This window comes from Ictidomys tridecemlineatus, chromosome 5 (genome assembly GCF_052094955.1).
Source record: "Ictidomys tridecemlineatus isolate mIctTri1 chromosome 5, mIctTri1.hap1, whole genome shotgun sequence".
NCBI classification, from domain to species: domain Eukaryota; kingdom Metazoa; phylum Chordata; class Mammalia; order Rodentia; family Sciuridae; genus Ictidomys; species Ictidomys tridecemlineatus.
Genome location: NC_135481.1, coordinates 49960563 through 49969449, shown reverse-complemented (window position 1 = coordinate 49969449; position 8887 = coordinate 49960563). Strand labels below are relative to the sequence as shown.

The following is an 8887-nucleotide window of genomic DNA, read 5'->3' as shown; positions in this document are numbered from 1 at the left end:
GGATCATATTTTTCTACTCTTTGCATGCCTTTGATTATATTCTGGATAGTTCAAATTTTATTTCATGAAAAAGGGCAGAATTTGCTCTGGTGTGCAGTTAAGTTCCTTGTGAGTAAATTTGATTCCATTCAGGCTTGTTTTTACGCTGTGCTATCACAGGTCTAGGCCAACCTTCATTGTGAAAATAATTTCCCACAATAAATGCCTGACAGTTACAACCACTCTATTCATGTTCCCAGTTTCTATGAAGTCTCTCCACTCTAGTTAGGAAAATGGACACTCATCCAGTCCTCAGTAAGCTTAGAGAATTGGTTGGCCTACTTCTCTACACTGATTCTTTCCCTAGCCTCAGGTGATTTTACCCTATGGATATGCAGATAAGTACTCAATCACCAACTCACCAGGACTTTTTAAAGAAATAACCAATTTGGTGGTACCACCATGCTCTATATTGGTTTATTCTGCTTTTATACCTAGAAACTGACCTAATAATCTGGCTTCTCATAACATTTACCTCATCTATTCCCTTTCTCTCACAGATCATTGTCCTATGACACTTATTGTCCAATATCTGAAATATGTAATTCTATGTAATTTGTCTGGTTTATACTGCAAGAGGAATTCCTGTAACAGTTAATCCTTTATAGGAGGAAAACAATGCTCTAGCTTAGTTGTGTAATTATTTTAGTGATAAAATAGCTTAATAGCTCAGTGCACTGTGAATAAAAATCAAATCTCATGTTTACATAAGACATTAAAAGTACAACCCATGAAAGAATGAATTGATATATCTGACTTCATTAAAATAAAGACACTGTCAAAAAATGGAAAAGCAAGGCATAGACTGGCATAATATTTGCAAAAGACATAGCAGATAAAGGACTGATATATTATCCAAAACATACAGGGAACTCCTAAAACTCCAATTTAAAAAAAAAATCCACCCTGATTAAAAAATAGATTAATAGTAATGAGAGACAACTCATTAAAAAAATGTGCAGAAAATTAATAAGCACACAGAAAGATGTTTCACTTCATATGTCATCAAGAAAATACAAATTAAAACAATAATGAGATACTACTACATGGCTATTAGAATGGCTAAAATTCAGAACGCTGAAAGCACAAAATACTGACAAGGATTTGGAGCAACAGAAACTCTAATTCATCGTTAGTGGGAATACAAAATGGTATAGCCATTTTGGAGGAAAGTTTGGTGGTTTCTTCAAAAACTAAACATAATATACCTATAGTCACACTTCTTGGACTTTACCTTCAGAAGCTGAAACTTATTTCTGCACAAAGACCTGTATATAGGTTTATTGTAGTAACTTTATTCATAATTTCTAAAATTTGGCATCAAGCAAGATGTCCTTCCATGGATGAATAAATAAATAAACTGTGGTACATTTATACAAAGTATTTTATATTGCTAAAAAGAAATGAACTATCAAGCCATGAAAAGACATAGATAACACCCCCGTGGGCATTCTAAGTGAAAGAAGCTAATCTGAAAGGGTACATAAAGTATGATTTTGACTATATAACATCCTGAAAAAGACAAAACTATGGACAAGGGAAATAGTAAAAATATCAATGGTTGCCTGATGTTGGAGTGGGAAGGATGACTGAGTGGAACACAGAGGATTTTTAGGGCGGCAAATATACTCTGTGTGCTTCTATACTTGTGGATACATGTCCTTATAAATGTATTTAAATCTGTAAAATGTATGATAATGAACTCTAATGTAACCTGGGGATGATGGAGGGCAATGATGTGGCCATGTAGGTTCATCCATTGAAATAAATGTCCCACTTTGGCAAGGGGTGCTGATAAAGAGATAGGCAGAGGGTAAATGGAAAATCTCTATACCTTACTCTGAATTTTTCTGTGAAACTAAAATTTCTCTGAAATTTTTTTTTTAAAAATCCTCAATTCTCAGATTGTATCCTTCCTCTTTTTTGTTAAAAAAATGTTTCCTTTATAAAAAAAACTGTGACCGTATATATAGATGATTTTAAATATTTTTATATTTAAAACAAAAAAACTGGCAAAACAAAAAAACTGAAAACACTTTATAATTTTTTTCAATATTTGCCTTGTTTATTTTACTGGGCCTAGTAATTAAAAAAAAAAAAAGTTTTGCTCCACTGTCTTAGGTCATAATCATACCCCTATACAAGGACTGACAAGGGCATAAAACAAAACTGTCAGTGCCAGTTGTCAGTGTTTGGTCAGGATAGACACCATAACATCTTAGTCCACCCTCCAACTATATAGAAATGATAGTAAAGTAGTTGATGCAAACAGGCCTCTGCCAACCAATGATGCAGATGGGCTGTTTTTGTGAAATTGGGCTTTCCAGGAAGCAGACATCATAATATAGTTAAGAGTGCAAGAGATTTGGGAGCAGTAAAATCATGAATGATAAAGAGAGTGCCTGCTGGAGTAGACAAGGAATGTTTTCTGTCTGTTCTGACTGCTTCTATCAAGAGGGTAGAAGTATCAAGTAGGAAGAGGTCCAGGTCATGCCAAAGCCCTAAGAGTCTCAGCTATCCCAACAGGAAGCTCCATTGCAAAACCTGCCCATAGAGGAGTCCTGCATTGCAGAAATGGTCAGGTTCTACTTACTTCTGCCATACTCAATTATTGGTCAGGGCTTTCTGTGGAAAGGAAGCCTCAGCTTAAATGTTATAGCAGATATTGAAGGCATTACACATGACAACTGTCACTCATCGAGAGCATTCACAGAGGCAGGTGTGCTGTTTGAGAGAAATTAGAGCAACACTTCCTGTGGCTGCTGCTCTATTCTAATGCACCAAGGCTGCAGGTCTGGTGGTCCTGAGAACAGACTCAGATTATGAAAACACATCCAAATGAGGCCATCCTCATACTTCTCAAAATATGTCTTAATCTTCTAGATTGAGCATCAGTCGGCTGTTGGAACAACAATTTATACCACTGGTTTCTTCAACCAATGTGATTGAATTTTCATTCTTGTACCCCTGTGTCCCAATTTCCTTACTCATAAAATGGGGACTACAACAAAATGTCAGGTTAGGCCAAAAACAAATTGGAATAACAAGAGGGAGGTTGGGAGGGGAAAGGAGGATACAATCTGCCTCTTTTTAAAGCCAAAGTATTTTATAGAAAATCAATATGTCTTCATCAATTAGTATGGTCTTTCCCTCCCCACTACATTCCAATTTCTTAGAAGATAATGAGTTGTCTGTTTTTCCAAAGTAAGAAAGACTAGAACTTTCTCCCTTCAAGTTAACAGAAACAGCAGAATACAACAGACATGAGTATATCAATAGGTAAATCAATGGAAGTGTAACTGATGTGATTCGGCAAGCTGTATACAGAGTAAAATGGGAGTTCATAACCCACTTGAATCAAAATGTGAAATATGATATATCAAGAACTATGTAATGTTTTAAACAACCAACAATAAAAAAAAAGAAATAAATCTGCTATTTTGGAACAGTATTGAATAAAGTTTTTCTTGCCTATTTAATTAAAAAAAAAGTTAACAGAAACATTCACGAAGAGTCTTCCTTTTATTCATTTATTTGGACCCACCATTAGGTTAAATCTTAGATTACCCTGTGATCAAATCCCTTGGGTTGTTTGTGGTCACAGTATTGTAGCATCCCTGAACTCCCTACTTATTATTAGTTCTCAAATAAAATTTTGCCTCATAAATCTCTGCTTTCCTTAATGTTTCTTGTTTACTTCCCTTCAAGTAAAAAAAAAAAAAAAAAGCAGTTTTATCAGCCTTTCTGAAAGGTCATGCTTCTTTCTTTGATCAGACCCAGAACTCTAAATTTAAACATCTTAGCATGGGTTCTGGAAGAGGAAAGACAGACTATGTGAGCACTGGCTCATATGGGATCACAACTCTGAGTCCAAAAACAACCCACATTGAGATTCTGTTTAAAATGAACTTTCATCACAGAGAGTGAAGTCACTGAGACAAGAAAAACTACATCTGTCACTGCCATGAACAGTGGTCGAAAAAGTAGCAGGGTGACTAAGTCAGCTCCAATCCAAAACTTTTTTGATTCCTCATAGCAGTTTGAGGAATGCTTTTTCGTTCCTCTGACTTACAATCTTGCAGTATCTGACTTACAATCTTGCAATCTTGCAGGATTTGTGGTTAGGGAGGAGGGTAAAAATTTCATGATGTGTCTGGAGGAATGACGAAATAATGGAAGCACACATAAAAACAGCACCTCAAAAGACACAAACACACAGACGAATCTTTCTGGAGAAATACCATGCGATCTCTGCAGATCTCTGAGGGAAGACTCACCGGAAGGGTAAAGGGCACCAGGCTCTCCTGGTTACATAGATGTCTCCCTCTTATCCACAGCTTCCATCTCTGAAGGAAATATAACAGAGGATAAGACTGGGAAGGTGGCTGCTCCCTGCCTCTTTCATCAGGATTGTGTCTGGGAATGTAGGCAAGGAATCATTCCATTTTGTGGAAGTTGGAAAAAAATTAAAAGTTAGTCCAGGCTCAAGTGTGTCTCACATTTTTAAGAAATTCAAGGTGATTCAAAGAGGGCTTAGCCTCTGCCCTGAAATAGCTTATCATCCAGCAAAAAGATAAGGATAAAACATATTTGAAATAGGAGTAAACAAGTAAGATTATATGGAATCTAGTTCAAAATCATCGCTGTTAATCACATTCTATTTAACTTTTTTTTCCCCCTCACATATTTCTTCTCTCATATGCTTCTCTAAAGGTTGAAATTCTCTGCACTCCTCTTGCTGTTTAAATGAATGCTATTTGAGGAGGTGGGTACTGTGCATAACATTGGCATTATTATATCGTATTATAACATATTATATCATATTATTTTAAGGTAGTTATATTATATTATAATATTATATTTTAAGGTGGTTAAGAAAAATAAAAGATTAATAGAGATGAGGTAGTCAAAAAGTTAAGGTTAAAAATATCTTGATCTCAGAAAATGCTACAATCTGGCACAAAGGAACTCCAATATACATCTTATAAATGGATGAATGAATGAATGGCTTAAAGACAGAAACAAAGTATTCCAAGAAAAAAAAAATCAGCAAAGAAAGGCATGAGAATGGCATATTCATGGATTGTAGAGAGATTAGGCAAAGTAGAGCTGAACTTGAGTATCATGAAAAAGAAGTAGTAAGGGCCAAAAAAGGATGGGGAAAAAATTCTGGGTCTGGAAAACTCAGAATGGAAACTTAGATTTGATGTCCTAGAAAATAAGGGCCTTTGAGGTTTGGGGGACTAGGGAGCTGTGGAATGAGAGTGTCTGAGAAGGATGAATAGCATGAGGATGGCTTAAGAGGGAGAGGGTGGCCTCACCTCGTCCAGTTGCCCATGTCAGCCAACCAGGTGTGAAGTGATGGCGGGAAGGGGAGTGGTGGAGAGGAAGGGATGAGGATAAGAGGCATTTCAAAGGAATACTCAGGAGGATTTAATAAACACTTTTCAGTAGATCAAAATCTCCAGGCTTACTGAGGCTACAACAGAAGAGATAAGAAAATGACTAACACTTGTAGAGGGAGCAAAAGATAGAAGGCCTAGGAAATAGAAGCCAGGCCTGGAAGTCAGCACCCCCTGACCTTGCCCAAGGCACTTGTTAATTCATTCCTTAAAATCAGGAGGTTGCCTCACCATTTTGGAAACGTGCTGGCCTCTTGCATTCTGCCACTGTGTAAGAATTTAAGACGCAAAGAGAAAAGATGCCCTGGTTCTTGTCAATAGCGGCCTTTCTGGAACTTCTTGGAACCTGCCACTTCTGAAGTTAGGCTTCCTCTGACTTTGCCAACTCTCCTAATCTGGTTTTTTCTCCTGTGAGACTAAGAAAACGCTAAGACAAGCAACCAGGAATGCTTCACCTACTGGAAGAGTTGTGTCCATGAAGAACATTAGCCAGTGACCATGGGTCTCAGTTTTTTATTTCAACATTTAAAATATTCAATGCCATGTGTAGAAAGAGTGAACTTAGTTGTAGAAACACATCCTAGCATACATACAAAAGAAAGTACTCTGCCCAGGAGGCTGAGGCAGGAGGATCATGAGTTGACAGCCTGCCTCAGTAACTTTGTGAAACCCTAAGCAACTCAGGGAGATCTTGTCTCCAATAAAATACAAAAAAAAAAAAAAAAGGCTGGGGATGTGGCCCCTGGGTTCAATCCCTGGTAGGGAAAAAAAAAAAAAAAGGACAATAGAACTAATTTAATATAAATGGTAGAACTACAAAAGGTTCATTTACTCTTTGTTTTTACATTTTTTCTTTGTGAGATTCCTTTTAGGTGGAGATGCTGCATTTGCTGTAGATTCTGCCTCTGTAGTTCCCATTAAGGCTTCAAGTATTCCTATATCTGTTTAGGAGGAAAGAAAGACTTCCCTGAGGAGATAAAACTCAGACAGCATATAGTGTAAATGATGTCACAGAGCAATGTGTGTGATAAAATTCATGATAAAACACTATTTACATGGATAAAGCTAAAAATCCAGAATGGGCACGTTGCCAATGTATATATATAGACAGCAAGATTCTATTTACATGGTCTAAAATCTGTAAAGGAACACTGTTTTTGTTTAAGCACACATTCATGTATGAGAAATCCTAAAATTTTCCATCTGACAGGGAAAGAAAGACTGAAGTCTGGGTAGGAAGGAAGTTTGATAGGGGTGTACATGAGGACTTCAATCTTGTTTGAAATGCTGATTTCATTAGCTAGATACTCTACATAGCTGCTCATTACATAATTCCTTATCCCTCTTTGTAGCTTTGAAATATTTAACAATATATTTTATCTAAATCTTCAGTTTTTCCCTGAGAAAAGTGGGGAAGCCCCCATGGTATTGGACCTTTCTCAACATAGAAATAGACTTGCTGCCCCCTCCTCAATGTAGAAGTGATTCATATCCACGGTCAGCAAATAAAAAGAAATAGAGGAGCCCTGCCTAAATTATTCATCTACTAAATGGACAAATAATTTTCATTTGCTTCCCAGTAGTAAACTTGGTAGATTCTTTTGTTGTACAAAGGTTCAATTCCAGGAAGGGGGTGTGTAGGGGGGTCGTCATTTCTTTTTTTTTTTTTTATTGATTGTTCACAACATTACAAAGCTCTTGACATATCATACTTCGAACAATAGTTTCAAGTGAGTTATGAACTCCCATTTTTACCCCAAATACAGATTGCAGAATCACATAGGTTACACATTCACATTTTTACATAATGCCATACTAGGGTCGTCATTTCTTCACATTCTTGTGCAAGCGAAAGGACTTCCTCAGGTTACAATGCTCCAGAAGCAAATATGCAAGAGTCCCCAGAAATGCTCAAAAGCCTGAGCCCCACTGGCCCACAGAAAGGGGATTAGTAAAGCACCATTAACCCTGCAAGGAAAACACATCAGTTTAGGGCTTTCTTTCATCCTAAACCCAGTTTATAAACACAGCCTTATCACAGGGAGAATGTTTATCTTTGTGTAATAAGTAGATTCCCCCAAAGCAACAGTAGCTAATGAAATTAAATATGATGTTGAAAAAAATATATTTTCTCCATCCAGCAAAAATGGCACAGATGACTGTTAGGCCAACATATTTAAGCATTTTCTCTGATTAATTTAGAAGTTTTATTAATAATTCTACAAAGTCCAAAGGTTTGAATCTAAGAGTCTCCTACTTTTTCAACTATTTAAACCAAATTTCTAAGCAAGTCAGCAGATAGAGCTTTTTTGGATTTGCAGCCAGCAGTTAAGTAAGACACATTCTAGTAATTTATGAGGTTGATGACAAAGGAAACTTAATTACAACTTCCCTCTCCTCCCACTCCTAGCTGTGCAAGAGGTCCTTGAGCTTCTCTGTTTGTTTCCATTTCTATGTAAACTTCCAGGGGGTAATTTAACTAGACACTAACTAACCTTGGCGTTCCTAAAAACTTCCCTTAAGGGTTAATAATATGTTTCTATCCATATCCTCATTTTTCACTGGAGGGTCACATTTGTTATGCATAATGACCAATGAAATGATGAAATAAATGCAGAAGCTATACACACTGTCTATCCCAAAATACAGATTTAAATGTGTCTAGTCCTCAAACACCAGTGCATATTCATCTGTACAGCACATGCCATCTAAAATTACTAACAATACAAGGATCCTGGCCAAAGAAACTGGAAAGCCCAATGTAATTTACCACCTGTTCTCCTCCCCAGGTATGAGGCAGTGGGAAAACCATAACTTAAAAAAAAATGCATAGTATTTTTTAAACCAAAACATGGGCTACATGGTATCTAAACAATTGTAGTCAGACCAAGAGGGAACAGAATATTTGAAATGAGGGCGCTCCTGGAATGGTTGGAGTATATGGTTTCTAATCTCCTACTTTCCTGATTTCTCATCTACCCATAGGTAACTAAGGGTAGAAGCAGGGGGATCCAAATGTTCACTTTAGGATTCAGATGTGGAAAAGTGTTATTATTATTATTATTATTATTATATTATTATTATTATTATTATTATTATTATTTCTCTCAAATCTCCTGTCTCATTAGGACAGAAATTTGCCCTATTCCATCCTGGTATACACTGTTGGACCTTAAGAATTTTAGCAAATCTGAGTATTATGATCTCATGCACTATCTCCTATCTCTTCCTTTTCTCCTTTCTCCTGGGAGGCAAGTTAATTTCCTGGAAGACTTTCCTTGTGACCTGGCATTGAGAAGAGGACATTTAGCACCAACTGGCCCTGGTTTAGGTGTCTCTACTTGCTTGGTCTCTGGCACCAGCTTCTCTTCTTGGCATGTACAGAGTGGATTCAAGCTGGTCTTCAGAGTAGCAGGCTGGAATCCACAGGCCTTCCTATTACCTCT

At 36.9% G+C, this 8887-nt stretch overlaps 1 long non-coding RNA gene across 8 annotated transcripts in view; it reads right to left on the bottom strand.

Annotated features, from left to right (window-relative positions):
• Positions 1 to 4523: 4523 nt before the first annotated feature.
• Positions 4524 to 8887, bottom strand: part of LOC120886630 (uncharacterized) — a 48157-nt gene continuing 43793 nt past the window's right edge. For all 8 annotated transcript variants that reach the window (XR_013438879.1, XR_013438878.1, XR_013438876.1 and 5 more), the window contains one exon: positions 4524 to 7409. This is a non-coding gene — a long non-coding RNA (uncharacterized LOC120886630). The remainder of the gene's footprint in view (positions 7410 to 8887) is intronic.